At 45.2% G+C, this 25,144-nt stretch overlaps 1 protein-coding gene and 1 long non-coding RNA gene across 4 annotated transcripts in view; one reads left to right on the forward strand and one right to left on the reverse strand.

The window, feature by feature from the left end:
• The window catches only part of CYRIB (CYFIP related Rac1 interactor B), a 148,258-nt gene that overhangs the window by 89,027 nt on the left and 34,087 nt on the right, over positions 1 to 25,144 (reverse strand). For all 3 annotated transcript variants that reach the window (XM_047841787.1, XM_047841790.1, XM_047841789.1), the window contains exon 2: positions 16,108 to 16,160. The gene's annotated coding sequence lies outside the window, so the exon portion shown is untranslated. The remainder of the gene's footprint in view (positions 1 to 16,107; positions 16,161 to 25,144) is intronic.
• Positions 9,161 to 16,934, forward strand: LOC125156099 (uncharacterized). The gene is made up of 4 exons (XR_007148472.1): positions 9,161 to 9,353; positions 9,438 to 9,652; positions 16,045 to 16,216; positions 16,670 to 16,934. It is a non-coding gene; the product is annotated as an uncharacterized LOC125156099 (long non-coding RNA).

The raw sequence follows: 25,144 nt of genomic DNA on the forward strand, positions 1-25,144 counted from the left end.
TACAGCAATGCCTGGCACAGAGTAGAAGCTCAATTAACATTTGCTGATTGAAAAGTTGTGAACATTCTGGGGCACCTGGGTGGCTCAGTCGGTTGGGCGTCCGACTATGGCTCAGGTCATGCTCTCATGGTCCGTGGGTTCGAGCCCCACGTTGGGCTCTGTGCTGACAGCTCAGAGCCTGGAGCCTGCTTCAGATTATGTGTCTCCCTCTCACTTTGCTCCTCCCCCACTCATTTTCTCTCTCTCTCTCTCTCTCTCTCTCTCTCTCTCTATCTCTCAAACATGAATAAACATTAAAAAATTTTTTTTAAATAAAGAAAATTTGTGAACATCCTAAAAGAGCAAAGTACAAAACTGTATATATAACAGAATGCCATTAATATACAAAACACACCCCCATGGGAAACTGGCAGATAGGATCAGAGAGGTTAAAACAGGATGAGGGAGTAGGGATGAAATTTTTTTAAGTTTCCCTCAATGTTTTGAACAATTTTCTTTTAAAAGACAGCATTCAACAAAGCATGCAGACAGAAGAAAGATGTAGAGAAATAGATGAAGTGACCAAGGGGTGTGCCTCTGACAGAGAGCAGTAAGGAAGGGCAGGAATATGGAAACAGAATCACAGGGGCAGAAAGAAAACTAGGTAAGAAGATGCAGAAAAGAAAAGCCCATGTATCTTGGACTTTTAATTACAAGCTAGCATCTCTTTTTTTTTTTTTTTTTAATGTTTATTTATTTTTGAGAGAGAGAGAGAGCATGCAAGCAGGGGGACAGAGAGAGAGGGAGTCACAGAATCCGAAGCAGACTCCAGGCTGCAAGCTGTCAGCACAGAGCCTGACATGGGGCTCGAACGCACCAACCATGAGATCATGACCTGAGCCGAAGTCCGATGCCCAGTCGACTGAGCCATCCAAGTGCCCCTACAAGCTAGTATCTCTTAAACTTTCCCCAAGTTGATAGAATTTCCCCATCAATTCCCTCAATCGATGGAAGCTTTGGTGAATTTGAGCACAAAGGTGCACTTGGGGCTGTTACGTGTTAACGTTTTGTTTGTTTTGAGAAACAGAACAGAGCATGATCAGGGGAGCAAGCAACATACAACTGCCAAAGAAATGATATAGACATATGGCCTGGAGAATTTAAAGGAAAGAATACTTCCTTTGGCTTTGGGGAGTTAGAGGAGAAGAGTCAAGAAGTTGTTCTCGGAAGGCCTGGTGTCCTGAATTGTACCAACTCACAGGGACCTTAGTGCTGTTTGTGGCCTCGATCTTGAACCTTTCACCCTTGCATTTGATCACACATTACAGAGGAAGAGGGATGGAGTCTGAGAATCTGAAGCAGGCTCTGCACTGTATAGCAAAGAGCCAGCTATGGGGCTCGAACTCATGAACCGTGAGATCATGACCTGAGCTGACGTCGGATGTTTAACCGACTGACCCACCGAGGCGCCCCCATCACAGATTACTCTTAATGCCTCCAGCCTCTCCAACTGCTTTCCTGAGCTCCTCATCATGTCCATACATTTGAACTTTGAGCAAACTGGGTCAGATGCCCCACTATGAATGATCAGGACCCTGTGCTTCTCCTTTATAGCACATACATAATTGCAATCGCATGGTGATTTGTGTACTTCCTTAAACGCTGGGAGCCCCACAAGGGCAGAGACCAGGCTGTGTTGTCACCACTGTAACCCCAGTGCTAGCACAGAGCTCGTGCAAACAGGTGCAGCTGGTCACAGAGATGGCATTGGTCCAGCGTTAACCTAGTCCCAGGGCCTTACCCCAACTCCAAAATCCCAACATGGACACAACCCTAAAATCAGTAAATCAGATAAGCAACCCAAGGAGGTGAGATGTAAACTCTCCCCAAAGTAGCCACAATGATTAGGTCACTAGCTGTGGAACCAACCGGTTGCAATATAGACCTTCAGAAAGAACAACGGGGATGTCAAACACGAGCTAACGGTGTGAAAAAAGTTTTGAGTTTTGAGGCTACAGAAGAAAAGACATTGCATAAGATTCAAAAAAACAAACAAACACAACACCTTTGCAAAAGAGAACCAGTATGGTCCAAGTTATGAAGCAGCTTAACTGGCTCGGCTAGCTTCTTCTCTAAAATCATGGTGCTGGGGCGCCTGGGTGGTTAAGTGTCCAACTTCAGCTCAGGTCATGATCCCGCAGTTCGTGCGTTCGAGCCCCGCATCAGGCTCTGTGCAGACAGCTCAGAGTCTGGAGCCAGCCTGCTTTGGATTCTGTGTCTCCCCCTCTCTCTGTCCCTCCCCTGCTCACACTCTGTCTCTCTAAAAAATAAACATTTACAAAATAAAAAAAATAAAACCCTGGTGCTGATTTCATTGTAGAATACACGTTTAATGAGAAAGCATCTCTCTTTCAGCTTTGATGCACAAAGGTAGAGACGAGAATGGTTGTTCTTGTCCAGGCCCCGGTCTTATCTAAACCCACAGCCCCAGAGAAAATGTCTGCCGTATCCATTTCAGCATGTACTTAGCATTTTTATTTAATAGGCCACTTGCATTAATGAGTACTTGATGAATCACCTAATTTTAAACATGTAGGGAACCTTGAAATTCACCTTCAATCCAACATTTACACTTAAGAAAAACCAACAGCCCGAGAGAGGCTCAGAGGCGTCTCACAGGTACACAATCCCAAGGCCTGGACTCAGGGAGAGTCAAAGAACTGCTGAGCTCATGTCCAAGGGTTGGATCACTGAGGCATCAACAGAGCCCTGTAAAAAAATCTCTACTTAATCAGCAGTGTATATTTGGTGCGGTGTCTGGTGTGATCTTTCGGGGGAAAGGAGGTCAATTAAAGCATTATGCTTTCTTGGCCCCTCATTACACACAAATCTCTTCCAAAGTCAAAAAGAAAAGTTAATAGACATGTACCAAATGGTAAAGAAACAAGTGGAAATGCAGGTTGTCTGGGACTTCTCAATCACCCATAGGAGTGGAGAATGGCTTCTTTCTCGGTAGTAATACTAAGCTAGTTATAGAGTTCCTATAGTTACTATTTCCTGCTGTTGTGCCTTTGTCTGTGCTGTTCTCTGTGCTATGAACACCGTTCCAGACACTACCATACCTCCCGGACAAACTCCTATCTACCCACCAAGACTGCAGTCAGGCATCTCTGGATGCTGGATAAGCATCTCACCATCACTAAGTTCCCGTTATTACCTTCCAGTAACACACGGCCCTACTGATGCCTGACAATCCTTCGAGGAAGTGTCAAGATTAGCAAATGGTATGAGGTTTGTAGAGCACCATGTATCCCATTGAGGAAAGCACTACAAACACACAAGGTAATGTTTTATTAATCTACTTAACCTGATTTCCTTGAAACACAGAGAGTGATTTTGATGGATGAATCAACCAACCCAAGATTAATAGCTTGGTTTACTACGCTCATTTCTCTTTCCAAGCCACAAGCCAAAATAAACTCACTCTCAATTTATAACTTTGCAAAACGTGCTCTCGCGTATCGACTCCTGAATCCACTGTGGTTATTAAAAGCATGGTTGCATCCAGCAGGACGGGCCAGGTTATGCTGTGGTAACAAACAGCCCCGGGGTCTCGGCCCCAATGATGACCACAGTGGTCATTCTGGGATCGACAGGATGAGACCAGCAATTCCATCTTTCTGGACTATACCTGACAATCTGGATTGAGTTGCTCTGTGGCTGACATCAGTTTAACAGATACGATCTCCTCTCTTCCTTCTCCAAACACCTACAGAGCTGTCTTGCAGGGCTGCAGTGTGGATTAGGTGTGACAGTGTTTGCTATTTACCCAGGATACTGCCCAGCAGACAAGCAGCAGTCAGTTAACGATAATGATAGCTAGTATCAATATCATTGCCATTATCCCTATTCCTCTCCAAATAATAATCGTGATGTTATTATTCAAATTCTCATATGGTTCTTGAAACTGTCTGCACACTGGAATCACCCAGAGAGTTTAAAATCTATTAATGCTGTGTCCCACCCCCAGAGTTGGTAAATTAATTCATTTAGACTATGTCCTGAGGGCTTTGGAATTTTATTTTGTCTTATTTTATTTTATTTTATCTTATCTTATCTTATGTCACTGAGAGAAAGAGAGAGCATGCAACTGGGAGAGGGGCAGAGAGAGAGGGAGACAGACAGAATCCCAAGCAGACTCCATGCTGTCAGTGCAGAGCCTGTTGTGTGGCTCAAACTCACAAACCATGAGATCATGACCTGAGCCAAAGTTGGACACTTAACCGACTGAGCTACTCAGCCACCACTGGGCTTTGGAATTTTAAAAGATCTCCAAGTGATTCTAATGTACAGACAAGTTTGAGAACCACTGTCCTACAGGCACCCATGTTCATATCTATTCTTACATATATTTGCATGTGCATGCATTCACACAGGTGCATATACAAGCTGGCCAGGTTCCACGAATCCTATGTGGTGGTCACATCAGTCAGGATGAGTTAGGTTATGCTGTGTAACAAAGAGCCCCTAAATACCAGTCCTAGTGACAACCACGGTAGTCACCCTCTACAGTCAACAAGGTGAGCCCAGCAATCCCACCTGACAGCTAAGCCTATGCATCTACCCTCACATCTTTCCTGTTTCCTCTTTTTACTTCATACTTTTTCTAAGGTCCAGTTTAACAAGTTTGCCAGGCCCAGCATAAATCAGAAGCAGAAAAATATACTGGCATGGACAGACTGTTCAGAGGAGGACCACTGAAGACTATGTAATGGAGATTATGCTTCGTTCATCTATCCCCAGGCCCCGAAACATGGTAGACAACCTAATATAAATCCATTATTATCCATAATAGCCTGAAAAAAAAAAATGGAAAGCAGACACAAGAACTCAAAAAGCACAGCCGCTAAGCTGAAAGTCTTATATGTCAACTTGGCACTGGCCACCATTTTGATTTCCCCATTTTTGTTAATTTCCCTCAGGATGAAACTATATCCAGTGGGATGGAAGTGAGGTCGGGAGATCTGTGAACAGACCAGTGTTCTTTCAGTGGGCAGCAAAGTGCACGACACGCATGGTAGGTTCAGGGAGCAGTAAGAACAGGTCATTTTGGGGCACCTGGGTGGCTCAGTCAGTTGAGCAGCCGGATGACTTTGGCTCAGGTCATGATCCCATGGTTCGTGAATTCGAACCCCACATCGAGCTCCCTGCTGTCAGCACAGAGCCCGCCTCAGATTATCTGTCCCCCTTTTTCTCTCCTCCCCTTTCTTCCCCCTCCCCTACTCGCTCGCGAGCGTGCTCTCTCTCTGTCTCAAAAGTAAATTGGAAAAAAAAAAAAAAAAAAGGAACACAGACATTTTGCCAGCAGCACACACGAGTTATGGTAAACCATCTCCTGCTCTGCTGGATGTTCTATCTCTGCAGAGTCTGGAGAAAACCAAAAAACCCTGTTCATATGCCCTTGTTTTGGGGACAGTTTAAGAATCACACTGGCTTGGGGCACCTGGGTGGCGCAGTCGGTTAAGCGTCCGACTTCAGCCAGGTCACGATCTCGCGGTCCGTGGGTTCGAGCCCCGCGTCGGGCTCTGGGCTGATGGCTCAGAGCCTGGAGCCTGTTTCTGATTCTGTGTCTCCCTCTCTCTCTGCCCCTCCCCCGTTCATGCTCTGTCTCTCTGTCCCAAAAATAAATAAACGTTGAAAAAAAAAATTTTTTTAATTAAAAAAAAAGAATCACACTGGCTTTACATAAACTCTTCATCAAAACAAATGTATTCTGTATTTTGAATACATGAGTTCTCTTGAGCCCAGGGGAAAGAAGCATTGTATAGGATTACATAATAGTTACCCTACTACTTTAAAACCAAGTGGAAGCCTCAGGCAGCCAAGTCAGAAGGAGAGAGAAATCATTTTTGTAAAATTATCTGAACGCAACCGTCTCTTCTGATGCATTGGAGTTGACCATGGTTCTGCTCTTCTCAGAAGCTCTTTCAATTATAGGTTGCTTATCTGGACCTGGGAGAGTTTTCCTCCCATCTAGAGTTAGTTAAGGAAAAGGAAAAAAAAAAAAAAAGCAGGCAGAATTCCGCTAATAAAAGCCTGAAATGAAAAGTGGTAACTACTCCCAAGGCCCTGCTTATTGTAGAGGAGTCATTAGACAAACCTTTCTTTGTAGGGTCCCTGTTAATGATCTATTTGCTCTGCAACCGTCACAAGGAGAAGTAGGGAATGTTGGATGCACAGCCTCAAAACACCTCGCTCTCTTAGACGTGCGGCTGTTGGCAAGCAACTTAACCTCTCTGAACTTGTTTGCTCATCTGTGAAATGGAAATACCTCCTCGACAGGGACAGTATAAGAACTAACTGAGGAAAACGTATAAAGTGCCTAGCGTTCAAAAAATGTAGTAAATGCCTTTCCTCTGATCGCTGCCAAAGTCTCAGAGTGCTCACTACAATGTGGAGCTTTTTAAGAGAAAGGCCTTTTCTTTTTTTTTTTTTTTTTTAAGAGAAGGGACCTTGCTGTTCCTCCTACGCGCCCACATCCTACACACTGCCCCCCTTAAGAGACTGTAGTTGCCTCTTCAACATCATTTCTTCCCACCAAGCAGCATCCTTCAGTCATTCGGTCCTCATTCCCAGTTCCAGGGATGGGGCCTGACTGATCTAAGGCAATCAATGTTATCCTATTTCCTCTGCCGCCATGATGGTTTGAGATGGATCATCCTCAGATGATGACCCAACCAGAAGGGAGCTCAGAAATTTTGTGCTATGGCCCTGGGGAGAAATGGCAGCTCTCCCTCCCGTGGATGTGATCAAACAAACACGTGGGCTGAGAAGTACCAGCAGCCAGACCACCACGTTAGACAGCTCTGCTCTGCACTTCCTGGAGCACACCTATTTTTCATGAGGTCTGCTGGCGTTGGAACAATACAGAAGCCCTGCTGGCAACCCTCTCACTACTATGAAGGGAGTCAACCTGAGAACAAAGCCAACAGACACAAGGGCAGAGCCCAGAGGATCACAAAGAAATGAAGCCAGAGCCCTGATCAAAGCGTACCCGAAACCTATCCCACTTCTTCACCTTTTGGTTATGTGAACCACTCAACTGCTCCCATCAATTGTCCAGTTTGAACTAGGCTTTCTGTCCCTTACAACTCAAAGCACCCTAACTGACACATCCTCATGCATGGCTGAATGAATCACCGAGCAAGAGATTATGCAGAAACATCATCACTCTTCCGAAGATTTAACTCAGATTTCAAGTTTCCTGGGAGCAAGAGCCCTCACTCGTCTTGGTCAGCCAGTATCCCAGGCTTAAGAGAGTTTCTGGACACAGGCCCTCAATAAATACTTTTTTAAATAGGTGAATGGAATGAAACTAACAATATCACCTGGAATTTCAGAACCTTTTAAAACCCTACACTCCAGATGTATCTGGATCAGAGGAACATGATGAGGGAGCTGAGAGTCATCAGTAAGGCCTGAGCTCAAATCACAGATCCAGCTGGACGTCAGCGTCCTCCCCTGCCAAATGAGCATATTAATACCTACCTTCCTGGGCAAGGAGAGCCATGCAAACACACCCAAGGTTGCATTCCAGAAATATGTATGTGCGTCTTTCTTTTAGCTAACACTGTTTCATATCGTGAGTTCTAGTCTGAGGTTCAGGAAACAGGATCATCACGTGGACACAATGTGGGCCAAACCGCAGATCACCCAGCAGAGCCAGGCCTCGGAGGGCGAGGACAGGTAATGTGTACCCCGAGCCTCCCACCCCTCAACATACTGCCATTCCCTTCAGGAAAGGGAGCTTGGGCAGAGGGCATATATCAACAAGGCCTTGCGGCTGCGATGCTTCCTCTTTGCTTTGCTGGTAGCTTCCTGACAGAAGCTGGGGACTGGGACCAGAGCAATCGGCAGTCCCCACACATTCCTAGCTGCTGCTGACCTAACCATTCACTGGTGAGGTGGAGCTCAGCTACACGGTCAGCTGCAGGAGGGTAGGGGCCTTGCCTCGTTCACCGGTACAGCCCCAGCACCCAGAAAGCACTCAGTGAAAGATCACCTGAGCACATGGGTGAAGGAGTGAGTGGATGCACAAAGTGACGAAATCAGGACTCTCAGAAGAGAACAGTAGTAAAGCCCTATTAGTGCTCAGACTGCTGATTATGAAGCTGGCAAACCCAACGCCCAGAAATGAGAGGCTGGCACCTGGGGACTCAATTCTGGCCCTAGGACTCCAGTGCCTAGGTCTGAGCCACAGCTCCCTTCTCTGACAAATAACCATTATCAAGATTAAATAAGAATTTTTTTAATCTTTATTATTTTTGAGAGAGTGATAGAGTGTGAGCAGGGAAGGGTCAGGGGGGTGGGCACAGAATTGGAAGCAGGCTTCAGGCTCTGAGCTGTCAGCACAGAGCCCCAGGCGAGGCTCCAACTCAAGAACCACAAGATCATGACCTGAGCTGAAGTCAGACGCTTAACCGACTGAACCACCCAGTGGCTCACAATTTTTTTTAATGCAGCTACACAGAGGGAGAAAAGGTTGACAGAATATATAGCAAGATATTAATAACAATTAGCTTTTGATGATAAGATTACGGGAGGACATTTATTTTTCGCTTTTGTGTAAATTTTCAGATTTTCTATAGTGAACATAAATAGACTGTCCAGTAACAATAAAGTGAACATAAAAGAGGGGAGACGCCGATCCAAGCAACTAGCCCCAGTGCCTTAGACATAAAGCAAGGACCCAGCAAAGGTTCCATTTCTAGGAATGCCCTTCACACATCTGGAAACAGCTCTCATATGTCTCCTATTTCTTAAGTATTTCAGCTAATTTACTGTCACCCTTACAGGACTTGATTTCAAGGCTCTCTTTTATCCTTCCTTCTCTGCAAAGGCTCCATCTGTTAAAATCCCACTCTGGGTATTGTATAAACCAGCTCACAGAATCAGCATCACGCTCCTGTTTGCTCATTCATCTGTTAATTCATTCACTGAGTAAACACCCCTTAAAAACCTACTCTATTGGACATCCTTGCTCTTACCCACCCCGCCCCCATTCACACACGGTTCCCAGATTTTCCTGGGGAACACCCACCTCCCCTCACCTCAGTCCCTGTGCTCTGGGGGGTGCAGACCCTAACCTCAGCTCCTTCAGGGGGCAGGCACTCGATCCAGGATGGCCAATCAGAGCACTGCATTCTCTTAAGCCACAGGGATTGGTTCCGAGGGGCATGTTGCCCAGATAAGACCAATCAGAAACAGAGACTCAATTCGGGGACTTTTCTTTAACCGTTGAAAACGTGACCTTTTTATTCCCTTCTGCCAGAGCTGCTGAGAGCCGTCTTGCCACCACAATCGAGAAAGAAACGGTAGGTGATGCTGAGGGTTGCAGAAAAACTGTGTAAGCCTTAGCAACACCGTTGAAACCTCCATGCGTTAATTTCCATCCCTAGACTTTTCAAGGACATAAATCCCCTTCCTGGGGAAGCCGGTTCAAGTCAGGGTCCTGCTTTGAGGTCAAAAGAGTCCTGACTGATGAAATCCGAAGGGCTGTGACATAGGCTGCACGCTGGCTATGCACAGAGGAAGCGAGATGATCCATGCCACCTTTCCTGGCACTCAGTGCGATGTGGAGACAGCTACAAACAGCTACAATTATTTAAAGCCGGTAAGATAATTGCTTTAATTAAGAACGACATGGAACAAGAGGAGCGGGGGGGGGGGGGGGGGGGGGGGGGGGGGCGGGGAGCCAGGAAAGGCCTCCGTCAAGAAAGAGCATTTAAACGTACCCTGCATCTGCATTCAGGCAGCAGAGATAGAATTACTATTTGGGGAGTCAAGAGAACACGGCTGATACACATCCAGCTCCCAGTAAACGAAACCCACTACAACCCACATGACACACGGGGCGGTGATACTTAAAGCACTTAAGGGCACTCTGTGAACAAGCCCACAACACAGCATCTCGAGAGACGGCAAAGTGCCAATGTCCAACAGCCCTCACTGGCAAGAATTTCATCTGAATGTTACAGACGATGTCACCCTCTTAAATAACTCTCAGGTCAGTTTTTGTGATTTGGATGCTACACAACGTTCAGTTTTCACTCCAGCCCTCTTGCCTGTTTGGATTACTGTTGATCAAATCGCACAACATTGTAACAACAGCCCTCTCGAGATGAATAACCTGTTTACCACATTTGTTACCAAATGATAAGGGAGAGGGAAGAGAGCACGTGTCTGGTTCCCTAAAACACTGCATGATGGGTTGGGTTAGAAATGTGGCTGCAGGGAACAACTCTGGCAACAATAAAAGAACCTCTGGGAACATCTATTTTGCTAAGAAAGGCCTTGAAGGCCAGTCTTCGTAAAGGAGCAAAGCCAGTGTCCCTCAGACCTCTGACAATGTGTACATAACACAAGTTGGGAAGATACTTAATGAATCAGAAAAGGATACCGCAAACAAATTCTCCCAGGTCTTTGCTGTTTCTAAACACATCAGCGATTCATTTGGTCCACAAATACAGCTCCAAGTTTCCAGGGCAAAGAGTCCTACAGATGGAAAAATTAACACTGACAAAAACTTCCGTGTGGTCTCAAGAGAGGTGCTAGGGTCGAGTGGCAGGAGGGCGAAAGGCTTGAGAACCCTTCCAGGTAGCCTGGATTTCTCGGAAGCAGCTGGGTCACCTCTGCTCTAAAAACACTTGAAAGAGTGCTGTTGACTTTGCACAAAGACTTCACTTCCCTTCTCCTGAAAATTCGACTATGACTATGATCACAAGTTCAAGTTCACTGGGCAACTGCTAGGATCCAGGCAGAGCCTACAAACAGGGAGACCCAGGCGTACCGGCTCGAGAGGACTGAGCCTGAAACCAGAAGTACCTGTCGTTCAGCATATGCTCAGTAAACACTGGGAATTAGCGACCCCGAGAAGACCACTAATCTCTTCTAAAAATGAGAGGGGCTTTTATGTTGAAAGCTCCCAAAGAGAAGTTTTTGTTAACTAGTTTGTTTTTTAACACAAAAAATAGTATATGCTCATGCTTAAACGTTCAAAAAAAAAAAAAAAATAGAGGCACCTGGGTGTCTCTGTTGGTTGAGTGTCTGACTCTTGATTTTGGCTCAGGTCATAATCTCAGAGTTGTGAGATTGAGTCCTGAGTCAGGCTCTACACTGAGTGTGGAGCCTGTTTAGGATTAGGATTCTCCTTCTCTCTCTCTCTCTCTCTCTCTCTCTCTCTCTCTCTCTCTGCCCCCCCTCTAAACAATTTTTAAAATGTTTTAAAAATTAAAAAAAAAAAGAATTCAGAAAATAGAAAAGATACACAAGACATCTTCCATCTGCCCTAGAGCACAATCCGGTAGCCTCTTCCCCCAAGAGGTGAACAGTATTCCCCACAACCACCTCCTTCTTGGTATCTGCCAGTAATAACCGATGCGTAATCAAGCACATGAGGTGTGTGGACTTACTTGTATCTCCTACTTTTCCCCCCCACACATGGTGGGAACATACCACATACACTTTTCTGCATTTGTCTTTTCTTTTTTTAACTTAAGATTGTATCCTGGAGGGGCGCCTGGGTGGTTTAGTCGGTTAAGCCTCCAACTCTTGACTGTAGCCCACGTTATGATCTCACGGTTTGTGGGATCAAGTCCCACATTGGGCTCTGCACTGCCTGCTTAGTATTCTATCTCTCCCTCTCTCTGCCCCTCCCACTCGTATTCTCTCTCTCTCTCTCTCTCTCTCTCAAAATAAGTAAATAAACTTTAAAAAAAAGAGAGAGAATGTATCCTGGAGATCACAGCTTCTTAGCACACATGACCTTCTATTCTAAACAGTGGCCAAGTATCCCACTGTAAGAACATACCGTAACTGATTGAATCAATCCCCTGCCAACATACATTTCAGCTGCTTCCTCGATCTTGCTTGTATTATAAACAACGCTGCAATGCGCGTACATTACATATATCTTCACATACCCCATGGATGACTACAGGAAAGATACGACAGGATAAAATCTTGGAAGTAAAATCGCAGGGCCAAGCACTCAGAAAACGCAGATAGTGCCATATTGCCCTTACTGTCACTGTCCCCAGTTGTGTGACAAGTATGCCCATTTCTCCACCCATACTCACAAAACGTTTCGTGTTTTTAAATACAAGGGAAGAAAGAGCACCAGAGCTCTAGTCTTGTCCCCTTGGCTCTCCCTGCCCCTGTGATATCACACATGACATTACTACTTCCTGTAAGTCCCACCCATGATGCACAACCCAGAAATCCCAGTGTAAAAACAGAATGCACATCAGAGCCACTGGGGTGCTGAAGCCAGCTCACACCAGCTCAGGTGAGCTGAGTGGACACCTTTCTTCCCGATTCTGGGTTCAGGGACATCAGGCTTGTAGCCTGAAACTGGACATGGGAAGCATCTGTACCATAGAAATCAGCAAATGCTACAAAGCAAGGCTTCTTTTTTACCCCGCCCCCCCAGAGGGACCTTGGTCACACATATCACACATCAATGCACACCTACAGTGGAAACCGAGCCTCAGCCATGTCTCTTTGAATATTGCCACCAGCAAGAGGGCCACAGATTCTTGTGACTTGGTCACAAATTCTTGGAACCTAAGGACTGGAGAAGATCTGAAGGGATATCTAATAGTCGTGTCTCTTTTGTCATTATGTCTTTGAATACTGCCTTTCCCCAGCCCATCTGTCTAGGCATAAGCAATATCCTCCTAGTTCCTCTTCTATGCCTCCTTACCATTCTTGCGTATTCGCATCTCATTATTGTTTAGTGCTTATTTTTGAGGACAGTCTACAGTGTAACAATTACACACATAAATTAATTAATCAATTAATACTTTTTAAAAAGGCTCTCAAGTGCTCAGTTTCACAATGGACCCAAGTCTCATTTCTAGACCTACTGTGACATTTCAACCTTAACACCCAAATTCCATGGCCTGCTCCTGGGCACAAAACCCCACAAGCTGTCATGACTTCAGCCCACGTATCCAATTGACTTAATTTTCTCTCTTCATCTCTGACACTAAAGGGCTTCCCTTTCTGATGAGCTCCCCTAGGTACAAGTCTTACATTTTAGTCCACTCTGTGTTCATATCACGAAAGACACAAATCAGCATAGTCCCCCATGCTGGCAGAGTGTTCTAGGTCTCCAAGTGTAACATAACCACCTACCCGTGCTTGAGTTCTGTGCACATTACAGCGGCAGCTTACTCAAGGGTAAGCTTCCAAAGTCAGCACGGATATGAACACCGGAAGCAGTCAAAATTCTCCTTGAAAAGCCCGTAATAAGGCTTCACAATGGACACTGACAAACCGTCTCCGAACACAGGTCCAACACAGGCTGTGTCCCTTCAGCACTGGATTTGGTGTCTTGGGTTGAGCAACAGAAAGAAATAGCTAGCTTGGATTTCAGAGCTGTGTTGTAGGATAATTAAAATCTATAAATACAAGACACACCCTTGACGGCATAGATGCTCATACTCCAAAAAGCCACAGGAACAAAGAGTGACAGAAGGAACAGCAGATCTGTGTCTCATTCACACTCACTCCAAGAGAGAGACGCCTGTTGGGTGGAATGACAGGATCACCCACGCTATTTAAAGTGTTATTTTTATCTGTACTTTGTTTTTGTTGAGCAAGTATATTTGGATCTGGATAAGTGTGAAGCAGTAATCTATGACAGGATGTATCCAGGACTTTTGTAAGTCAGAACAGTGGTTAGCCCTGGGGCAGGACTCACTGTGAAGGGGCATGAGAGAATGTCCTGGAGAGATAAAAATCTTGAATGCCCTGTCTAGGTGGGGCCAAGATGGGGTGACATATTAAGAATTCATAAAGGGGCATCTGGCTGGCTCAGTGGGTAGAGCATATGACTCTTTATCTTGGGTTTTTAAGTTCGAGCCCCACACTGGGTGTAGAGATTATTTAAAAATAAAATCTCCGGGGAGGGGGCTCCTGGGTAGCTCAGTTGGTTAAGCCTCTGACTCTTGATTTTGGCTCAGGTCATTATCTCACAGTTTGTGGGTTCGAGTCCCGTGTCAGGCTCTGCAGGGCTCTCTCCCCCATCTCTCTCGGTACCTCGCCCACTCACTCACTCACTCTCTCTCTCTCTCAAAAATAAAATAAATAAGCTTTAAAAAAATAAAACCTTGGGGCACTTGCTGGCTCAGTCAGTTGAGTACGCTACTCTTGATCTTGGGGTTGGGAATTTGAGCCCCCACGTTGCAAGTAGAGATTACTTAAAGATAAAATATTTTTTAAAAATCCTAAAAATCTTAAAGTGCCTGGGTGGCTCAGTCAGTTAAGCGTCCAACTCTTGATTTCAGCTCAGGTTATGATCTCACGATTCCTGAAATTAAGCCCTACATCAGGCTCTGTGCTCACAGCATGGAGCCTGCTTGGGATTCTCTCTCTCCCTCTCTCTCTGCCCCTTCCCTGCTGGCACATGCACACATGCTCTGTCTCCCTCAAAACAAATAAACATTTTTTTAAAAATCTTTAAAAAAATAGATTTGTACATTTTACAGTATGTAAGTTATACCCCAATTAAAAGTTACAGGCGTACATGAGAGACTACTCCACGACAGCTTGCCACCTGATCTCTATTCGACAGCTAAAGCTCTCTAGGGGCCAGCCACCCAAACAGAGGGTAGTAAGGACACCAGGAAGACAAGGGACAGAAGAGGCAGAAAAGGGAGTGCCTGGCGGGGATAGCGGGTACCCAGGCTTACCAAGTTCATTTCTTTTCTTCTTTCTTTCCTTTTTTTTTTTTTTTTAAGTTTATTTTCTTTATTTTGAGAGAGACAGAGAGAGTGCAAACGGGGTAGGGGCAGAGAAAGGGAGAATCTTAAGCAGGCTCTGCGCTACCAGCTCAGAGCCCCCGAGGGGCTTAAACTCATGAAACTGTGAGATTATGACCTGAGCTGAAATCAAAAGCCGGACATTTAACCAACTGAGCCACCCAGGCGCCCCAAGCTGGTTTTCCATGAGGGGCCTCCCAGCAGTTAAGTGCATTGGCTCTCCAGCCAGACTACTTGGATGCGAATACTGGCTCCACCCCTGCCATGGGCTGTCTGTGTCCCCACCAAATGTATGTGTCGAAACCTAACCTCCAAAAGGACAGCGTTAGGGGGCAGGGCCTTCAGGAGTGATTAGGTCCTGCGGAGGGAGCCCTCATGAATGGGATCAGCGCCCTGATAAAAGAGACCCCAGGGAGCTCCCTCACCATTTCTGCCATGTGAGTTTACAGCAAAAGAATGGCCATCTGTGAATGAAAGTGGGCCTTCACCAGACACCGAATCTGCCGGCACCTTGATCTTGGACTTGTCAGCCTCCAGAAGTGGGAGAATTAAATTTCTGTTGTTTAATGCCCCCCAGTCTATGGTATTCTGCTACAGGAGCCCAAATGGACTAAGATGACCCTTGCTACCAGAGTGAACTTGGGCAAGTTACTTCTCTTCTTTGATCCTCAAGTTTCTTTTGAAATTTAAACAAGATAATTCAAAGCACTTGGCACAGCGTCTGCCATTCAACAGCATTCAATAACTGTCAACTATTACTCCTGTTACTGACGACAAGAGGCTGAGAGCATCTTCTTTCCTCCAAAGTTTTTTTTAAAATTATTTTTTTAAGCTTTATTTATCTATTTTGAGAGAAAGAGCAAGGGAGGGGCAGAGAGAGAGAGAGAGAATCCCAAGGAGGCTCTACACCATCAGCACAGAACCTGATGCGGGGCTCGGTCCCACAAACCGTGAGATCGTGACCTGAGCCGAAACCAAGAGCAGGACGCTTCACCCACTGAGCCACCCAGGCGCCCCCTGTCTCCAAAATTCTTATTTAAATTAAAATTTTAAATAAATAAATAAAAATAAATTAACAATTTCACCTGATAACCTTGTAGGGTCTCAATAAATATTCGTGGCGTGAACGAAAGAAAGCACATGGATTCTAATTTCAACAGAGCGGCAGGTTCTTATTTCCACTAAACTGAAATCCATGTCCTGGCCTAATACTTCCATCCACTTTAATTTTTCTTCACAGCAAAGTGGTCAAGAGCACAAGCTTGGAAGCAGATGGCCACGGTCACATCCAGCTGTTACTTACCAACTTGGTAACCTTGAACGTGTTGCTCAAATTGCAGGCCTCAGTGTCGTCTCCTGTAAAACAGAGTGACAGCAAGGATTAAGCACGTGACAAGAGACCTGAGCACAAGGTGAGCCCCCAGTAAATCCTAGACACTATTATTCTTTCACATACTACAGACACTGTGAGAGAATAACCCCTCTCCATTCCATTTCTTCAGACCATCAGGGTTTACAGAGCATGTCTCACAAATATTTTTCTCATTTAATGTTCAAAATAGTGGTATGTATTACAAATAAAGAAATGGAGGTTCAGAGAAGTTAAGTAACTTGCTGATGGTTACACAGCAAAGAGCAAAGACCCAGACCAAAATCCTATGACCAAGGGATAGTTTGGCTAGACTGTGTGGTTCTAGGGACAGAGGGTGGGGCCAGGCTGTCCTTTTCAAATTCAGAATGCCAAGTTAAAGGATGCTGGAAGTCTGAGTTACAACAGGAGTATTTGGGTCCCAGCAAAATGCTCAGCTCAACTTGAGATGGAACTGGTCTGAATCATTCTATGCCTGAATCACTTTCTGTTTTAGGTTTCTTCACGGCTGAGGAAAGAAAACAAACTTATATAGAACACCAACCCCATCACCCTCAGCATCTCTTACAGCAGCAAAAACTTATGAATCAAAGGGAGTTTTCATAAAACCAAAGTCAAACAACATCCCATGGAACACAGTCGCCAGCGTTTAGCGTGCGGGTCAGAGCACGGTCTGCCGCGTCTAGACATTCTCATTATTGCATGGAAGAGATACAAACTGCCTTTCTCTGGCCTTTATTTTGATTAAATCTGTAGCTGCCTTAGTGTTTTCTCTTTGCTTTTCGGCGGGTGATGAATTACAGGAAGCTGATCCACTGGCCTCACTTTACTCACAAAAGGTCTGGAGGCTGAGCCCAATTGTGGTAGGAGAACACTACCGGCTGATCATGTCAGCCACCTGTGCTCTCCTGCCATCTCTCCTCTTGTCCCCCCCACCTCCCCACCCCCCCCCCCCAACACACACACACAGGTTTCTTGTCCCTGTGGCATGAGTATGGTTTAAAATCCCTTTTATTTCTTTATTTTTTAATTCTATTTTTGTAAGTAACCTCTACACCCAACGCAGGGCTCAAACTCATGACCCCTGAGATCAAGAGTAGCCTGCTCCACTGACTGAGCCAGCAAGGTACCCTTAAAATCCCCCTTGTTTTAAATTTATTTTTGAGAGACGAGCACAAACATTGGAGGGGCAGAGAGAGAGGGAGACACAGAATCCGAAGCAGGCTCCAGGCTCTGAGCTGTCAGCACAGAGCCCAATGCGGGGCTCAAACCCACGAACTGTGAGATCATGACCCGAACCAAAGTCAGACACCCAACCGACTGAGCTACCCAGGTGCCCCTAAAATCCCCTTTTAAATCATGATCACAGAATTGCTTGGTGGCCAAAGAAAGAGGAGATTTAATTTAAGAACCACATAAGCATACTCACAAGCTCTGTCCTTGTACAACACGCCCATGCCCTTCAGGGCCTCACATGCACACACACACTCACACCCCTCATCTACAGTTCTCCTGACTCCTCTCGCTATGTCTTCCAGTTACATAAAGGACTTTTTTCTCTTTCTTTCAAGTTTTTTTGACCAGATTTACAAAATAGAAAATGGAAATAAGTTGTTCACTTGGGAAAATTTTTAGGGCCTTGGGAAAATCCCAGAAATAGGAAAAAAAGGGGCACTAACTCACTCTCACAAAACCCTTTTTTTTAAGAACACAAAGAGTAAGTTGACCATTACATCACCCAAAGACAAAATCCAGGAGACAGCATAAAGGTCCCCAGAAGGAAAGTGGTCATCTCCAAACAAGGGTGACTTTTTTTCACTTCCATGATTCAGAGCAGAGAGAATCTGGACTATGGCTCTAGAAACCAGATCTGGCCTTGTCTCCTCTTTAGACTCACACTATGAGGCTCCAGTCCCTTCTCAGTCTCTCAAAGCTGTGTGACTTTCAGCAAGGCAATGAACGTCCCTGAGCTCCTGTAGCCTCTGCTGTAAAGTGAGAATACTCATTCTTTCAAGAACTAGCTACTGAGCACCTATGATGGGCCAAGCATGTGACCATGTGGCAAGGAGTTAATTCCAGGAATTAAATCTTCCCAGCCAGCCAGGAGCTTTCATGGATTAGTGGGGCAATTACAGGCAGACAAGCAATTACAATGGAGTATGAAAAAGTGTTACAACAGTGGTGGGTACAGTGTTGGGCAATCATAGAAAAGGGTATTTAACTCAGCAGGGGATGGGAAGTGTTGGGTATAAGAAAGGCTTCCCCAAGGAGGTGATATCTAAGCTGAAAACAAAAAGACAAGTTAGACTTTGCCCAGCCCAGATAGGAGGGGATCCAAGCAGAACTGACCGCACATGCAGGTGCCTGGGTGGCTCAGTAGGTTAAGCGCCCTACTTCGACTCAGGTCATGACCTCGCAGTCTGTGAGTTTGAGCCCAGCGACGGGCTCTGTACTGACAGCTGAGAGCCTGGGGCCTGCTTCGGATTCTGTGTCTCTCCCTCTCTCTGCCCCTTCCCCGTTCACACTCTGTGTGTGTGTCTCTCTCTCTGTCAAAAAAAAAAAAAAAGAATTAAAAAAAAAAAAAAAGAATCACAGCATATGCAAAGGCCCGCAGGCTAACTTGCTGGTTCCTTGCTGGTTCACGTGGTCAAGGTCAAGAGATAGGAAGAGAAGATGTAGGATATACAGACCTGGATATGCAGGCAGGTGGGCTTGCCAAGGTAACTTCCCTGGACTAGGTAACCTCCTGAGGTCCCTCTGTCCCCTAAGGGCTAGTTCTGTGGTTTTCTGAAACCTCAGGTCCTCCTGCCCTGAGAGCCCTTTCATCAGCATGCAGGAGCCCCTGGGTCCACTCCAGGGCACGAAGGAAGTCCCAACCACCCAACATGGGCCCTCCTCCTTCCTCTTTCTTTTCCCCTCAGGAGGGGCTGGACAGAGTGATTCAGAGAGGAAACTGTCTTTTATTTGTCATTTGTTTCTAAAAAAAAAAAAAAAAAAAAAAACCATCCAGAACTCACACATACAGTCTGTCTTCCCACCGACCCCCTTTTCCCACCCAGCCCCTGAACTAGCTGAAGAAATGCTGGAATTACCTGTGTCTCTGCCTCCTTCAGGTCATTTTAAGCTACCTGAGGGCTAACACTGAGTTTGGTCACCCTGTTAGTCCCAGCACCTGGGATTCTGCCTGATGCATAGTAGGGCCTCAAAAATGCATACAGGACTGAACTGATTTGCTCTTTCTGCAAATGAACACACATCGAGATGCCCCCTCTCCCCCAGCAGCTCTGGGGCCAGGCTAGAAGACCTACAGACCCCGAGGGGCCACCTCGACACTTTCCCCCACTGCTCTACAGACGAATCTGGGGGCTGAGTGAGGCCCCAGCTGGACACTGACCATCCCCTCCTTATACCAGTGAAGAATCCCAGGTCCAAAAGAGTGACTGACTTGCCCAAGTCTTAGCAAACGCAACATAATATTTTTAAAAGGCCACAAGATTATTTTTGATGTTTATTTATTTTTGAGACAGACAGAGACAGAATGTGGGTGGGTTAGGGGGCAGAGAGAGAGGGAGGCACAGAATCTGAAGGAGGTTCCAGGCTCACGCAGGGCTCGAACTCATGAGTGGTGAGATCATGACCTGAGCTGAAGTCAGACGCTCAACCGACTGAGCCACCCAGGTGCCCCGTAAGGCCACAACGTTCTTACGGGGAAGGCTCTACCAGAAATGTTAATTTATTTTCAGGGAAAACGTTTAACGTTGACAGAACTAATGGAAGCTTTTTTTTTTTCCCCCTCCACCAATTACACCATAAGATCCCTGGGTTTTTCTAGGCAGGACTAAAATTTCCCATTGAAGCAAATCTATTTGTGAAGATGACCATGGATATTTTAGGGACTGGGTATGTTTTCGATTATGGATCATTTTTTTAGGATAACTCTCCATTATGTGATCTCAGGCTATAACAATGTTTAAAGAAAAGTTGAGCTCCCCAAACCACTTGATTCCTTCGTTGTTGGTTTTTTTTTAATGTTTTGATGTTAAACCATTTTACTATGACATCAAAGACGATTTTGAAAGACGCCATTTCAACCTATAATCCCTCCACAAAAGAATTCCTCACAATTCTCCGTGTCCTCTTTAATTTTTTTTATGCACAGATCTGTTCTCTGTATATATGTATGTATTTCATTAAAAGGAATGGGGCGCCTGGGTGGCACAGTCGGTTAAGCGTCCGACTTCAGCCAGGTCACGATCTCACGGTCCGGGAGTTCGAGCCCCGCGTCAGGCCCTGGGCTGATGGCTCAGAGCCTGGAGCCTGTTTCCGATTCTGTGTCTCCCTCTCTCTCTGCCCCTCCCCCGTTCATGCTCTGTCTCTCTCTGTCCCAAAAATAAATAAACGTTGAAAAAAAAAATTTTTTTTAAAAAGGAATTAACCTCTAGTGTAGAAGTTCCCTAAATAGTCTTTTATTTTTTCCTTAAAAAAAAAAAAAAAAAAAACCCCAAACCTTAAGCAAGTCACTGGCGTGATAAATGCCGCAGAGCACAACCCGGGGAAACATTAAGTGCACCAGGACATTCTGGGTCGGAGACATTTAGGGCGACACTTTGAAGCCTGCTTCATTCAGCAGTTGTTCTGACGCTTCCCACATCCCAGCTCATAGGAAACAGAAAAAGGAAAACAGGTGTTTTACTTATTCCACCTGGCCTAGCAAACTCCTTGCTCAAGAGTTTAAGTCAATATTTTTCTGCAGTTGAAATAACATCTCAAATAGTGTAATACAGTGGTTCTCACCCCGGCGGATGTAACCAGAGCTCGTGGGAGAGGGAGGAAAGTTTTTTTTTTACACCCTGCTGCTGGGTCCCAACCCTGTACAATCAAACACTCTCTAAGGATGAAACCCCAGCACCGTGGTTTTCTGGCTCCCCAGGTGACTTAGTGTGCAAGCAGGACCGGCTTAGAATAACTCATTAGTCAAAGGAAGCCCATGGGAAATCTTATCTGGAAGTGAAGAACTCCTCGTAATTAAATAAAATAGCGGATGTAAAAGTACCTAACAGTGCCTGCGACCCAGAGGACACTTAATAAATGTTAATTAAGCACAAAAAAATAACTGGAATAATTACTCTTTCTCCGCAGTGAATTCATCTTGTAATTTTATTGGCTTGTTTATCACTTGCTGTTTTTTTCTTAGCCATGATTCATTCTATCTCTGGTAATAAAATTGTTAATGTATACCCATAATCCTGTTCAATTACAAGAGCTCTGTAATATTTCCAACAACCCTTAATCACTTATTTAATAAAACTTTCCCCCCAGAACAGTGGCTAATATATACCAAATACTCAATGAAGAGAAGCTATTTATAATAATTATTATTATTCAGAATTCATGATAATTCTTCTCAAGTAGGCTGAAACCCATTTGACAGTATTTGGAGAGCTTAACAAGAATGTAAAAAAAAAAAATTAGGTCAATATTTTACACACTTATTAAAACAGATTCTTAAGCAAACCAATTCTTTTTATAATTTTGTGGGGAAAAAATTAAATATGATCATTGCACAGGTAGCTGGCTTATCTACCTATTCAAGGGGCCCAGAAAAAGCTACCTGTTAATGCTTAGCAGTTTCCATAGTTACTTGGAAACACTAACACGGCAATTAGTTACAAATGGTCTCTGAGCCAACTTGCCTACCACTGCCTCCCTGAACCTGAGTTAGGAAGGTGATTTTTTTTTTTTTTAATGTTTATTTATTCTTGAGAGAGAGAAAGCACGCATGACAGCTGGGGGGAGAGAGAGAGGGAGACAGAGGATCTGAAGCGAGCTCTGTGCTGACAGCAGAGAGCCCGATGCGGGGCTCAAACTCACAAACCATAAGATCATGACCTGAGCCCAAGTCCGAAGCTTCACCACCAACTGAGCCACCCAGGTGCCCCTTGGTGGGTTTTTTTTTTCCTCAAGTTACTTAACATACAATGTAGGATTGGTTTCAGGAGTAGAACCCAGTGATTCATCACTTACATATATATAACACCCAGGGCTCATCCCAACAAGTGCCCTCCTTAATGCCCATCACCCATCTGGAAAATACTGTGGAAGCTCCTCAAAAAATTAAAAATAGAACTAAGCTAGGTGATTTTTTAAAGTTTATTTATCTTGAGAGAGAGAGAGAGAGAGAGAGAGAGAGAGAGAGAACACACAAGTGGGGTTGAGGGAGAGGGAGAGAGAGAGAGAATCCCAAGCAGGCCCTGCACCATCAGCGAAAAGCTCAACGTCGGGCTCAACCTCCCAAACCGTGAGAGCATCACTGGAGGAGCTGAAACCAAGACTCGGATGCTTCACCGACTGAGCCACCCAGGCACCCCAGGAAGGTGACTGTTCCACGTGTTCACATCACCCCTCAGTTCTGAGAAACCACAAATCTGTTTTAAAAAACAAAATATAATTTCTTAACCCAAACAAGGAGCTCTTCTCTATGAAAATGTCCGAACCTCTGGCTCTGTCCTGCTCAGATGAAACTGGTCTGTCCTCATCCTCTCCTCATGCTGTGCCACGACAGGAGACCAGCAGCTATGCTGGAGGATTTGCTGTCCCCAGTTCAGGATTCACACTGGTCAGAATAACCCTTCTGTTGCTTGTACCTGAGCAAGCTACACCCTGCATCCCTATGCCTTCCGTGTCCAAACATCTACTCTGTCAGGTTTTAAATCAGCTGGACTCAAAAATAATGATGTACAAAAATAATAAAGACACGTACATTAAAAAGAAAAAAAAAAAAACACCACATACAGGGACGCCTGGGTGGCTCAGTCATGATCTGACCCGCATCGGGCTCTGTGCTGACAGCTCTGAGCCTGGAGCCTGCTTCGGATTCTGTGTCTCCCTCTCTCTCTCTGTCCTCACCTGCTTGTGCTTTCTTTCTCTCTGTCTCTCAAAAACAAATAAACATTAAAAAAAAAAATTAACAAAAAACCACGTACAAAAATAATCATGATGTGCACTTCTTTATGTGTGTATTATATGTCACTAACAAGTGCTATGGTCTAAAAGGTTGTGTTCCCCTAAAATTCACACACTGGAATCCCAACACCCAATGTGGCAGTATTAGGAGGTGGCGCCTTTGGGAAGTGCTCAGGTCATGAAAAGGGAGTCCTCATGGATGGGGCTAGTAGCCTTATAAAAGAGGACCTTGCGAGCTCCTTCACCACTACCACCGTATGAGGACACAGGGAGAAATCTTGTGACCCAGAAGAGGGCACTCAGCTGACCATGGTGGTGCCCTAATCACCAGCTTCCAGCCTCCAGCCAATGAGAAAAACCCGTAGTCTATAAGCCACCCAGTGTGTGGTATTTTGTTACTGCAGCCCTAAGACAAGGTCAAACGTGATCACACAAGGGCCTTTGGCTAGTAACAGCTTGGTTGCTCAGTAAGAATATAGTGCCAACTGGGGGTGCCTGGGGGGCTCAGTAGGTTAAGCATCCGACTTTGGCTCAGCTCATGATCCCACGGTTCGGGAGTTCAAGCCCCGCATCGGGCTCCACGCTGATGGTGCAGAGCCTACTTGTGATTCTCTCTCTCTCTCTCTCTCTCTCTCTCTCTCTCTCTCTCCCTCTCTCTCTGCTCCCTCAGCCCTCTCTCTCTCAAAATAAATAAACTTAAAAAAAAACAAAAAAAACAAAAAACAAAAAAAGAACGTAAGGATGACTGTCACCGGCCAGGAAGAGTCAAAGGGGCAAGAGAGATGGAGAAGATGACAGAGAGGCCCTCTCGAAAGACCTCATGCTCAGGGGAGCACGCGGACTGGCTCCTGCAACACCAGGGCTCTGACAGAGCAGCCACAGGGTGACGAAGAAACACAAAGGACAGGGTCACAGAGGCAGCCCCAGACACCTAGCCTGAACGAGAAGCAGAAATGGGGAGGTGATAGTTGGGGACAATAACGTTAAGGGAAGAACTGCAGTTCACGTCCATCGTTCCCTCAACTCTATCTCCTGAACTTGACATTGCCTTCTCCGCCATTTGCATTAGCTCCCAACATTTGGCTCTTTCAATGAGATCATAAGCACCTTGACGGTCGGCACCTTGTGTCACCAGTAGAAGAACTAATTTTAGTTTCTGTATGATCAAGTGTATACAGTACTTTAGATAGCTAGACACGGACAGTACCTGAATATTAAAACTGGTGTAACTCACGTTTTCATTTAACCCTCTGGTTGGCCAAGCACTGAATTACTAGTGTGAGATGGTCCTGTGAAGGCCTCACGCAAGGGATTCCAATTTGTCCTGGCTGATTCATTTTTGTTGTTGGAAAAACTGCCATGTCTGGAACCCCCACTGTAATGGAGCTACAGAGGATCCCTAGAGGACACACTCCCAGACTCATGCTATGGCGGGCGCCATCTCCCCAGGACCATTCCAGAGCCCTCTCCTATGCTGGAGTTTCTAAAGTGTTCCTGGATCTATTCAGGATACAATCTTTTCTATTAACCAGGTTCTCCATGACTCTGTCACTACATATTATCATTATCATTATTATTATTATTATTATTATTATTATTAATTTGCCAAGTACACAGTCCAGAAATGCAGCTAATATACTGGGCAGAGATGTCCCTTGAAACATAGTCTCAGGTGTTTTTAATTTCCTAATCACAACTATCGCTATCTAGCTATGGCAATCTTACCCGACAACAGGACCCACGATCTTCAGCAGCATTGCTTTTATTTGCAAAACCAGACATATGCCTAATCCCCAAGAATGTGCTTCAAATATTAAGGATTATACATGAAGGTTCTGCATGCATCCACATGCACGTAAGCATAGTTAAATATATATCAACTTTCTACAGTCCTAACACAGGGAACATACAAAATCCTCCTGACTTCCAATGCGTGCCCAGAGATACGAATCCCACACATATTTGGGGTTCTTTTGAGATAACGTAACTGATTCTAGGGTCCACCCCA

This window comes from Prionailurus viverrinus, chromosome F2 (assembly GCF_022837055.1).
Source record: "Prionailurus viverrinus isolate Anna chromosome F2, UM_Priviv_1.0, whole genome shotgun sequence".
NCBI lineage: Eukaryota > Metazoa > Chordata > Mammalia > Carnivora > Felidae > Prionailurus > Prionailurus viverrinus.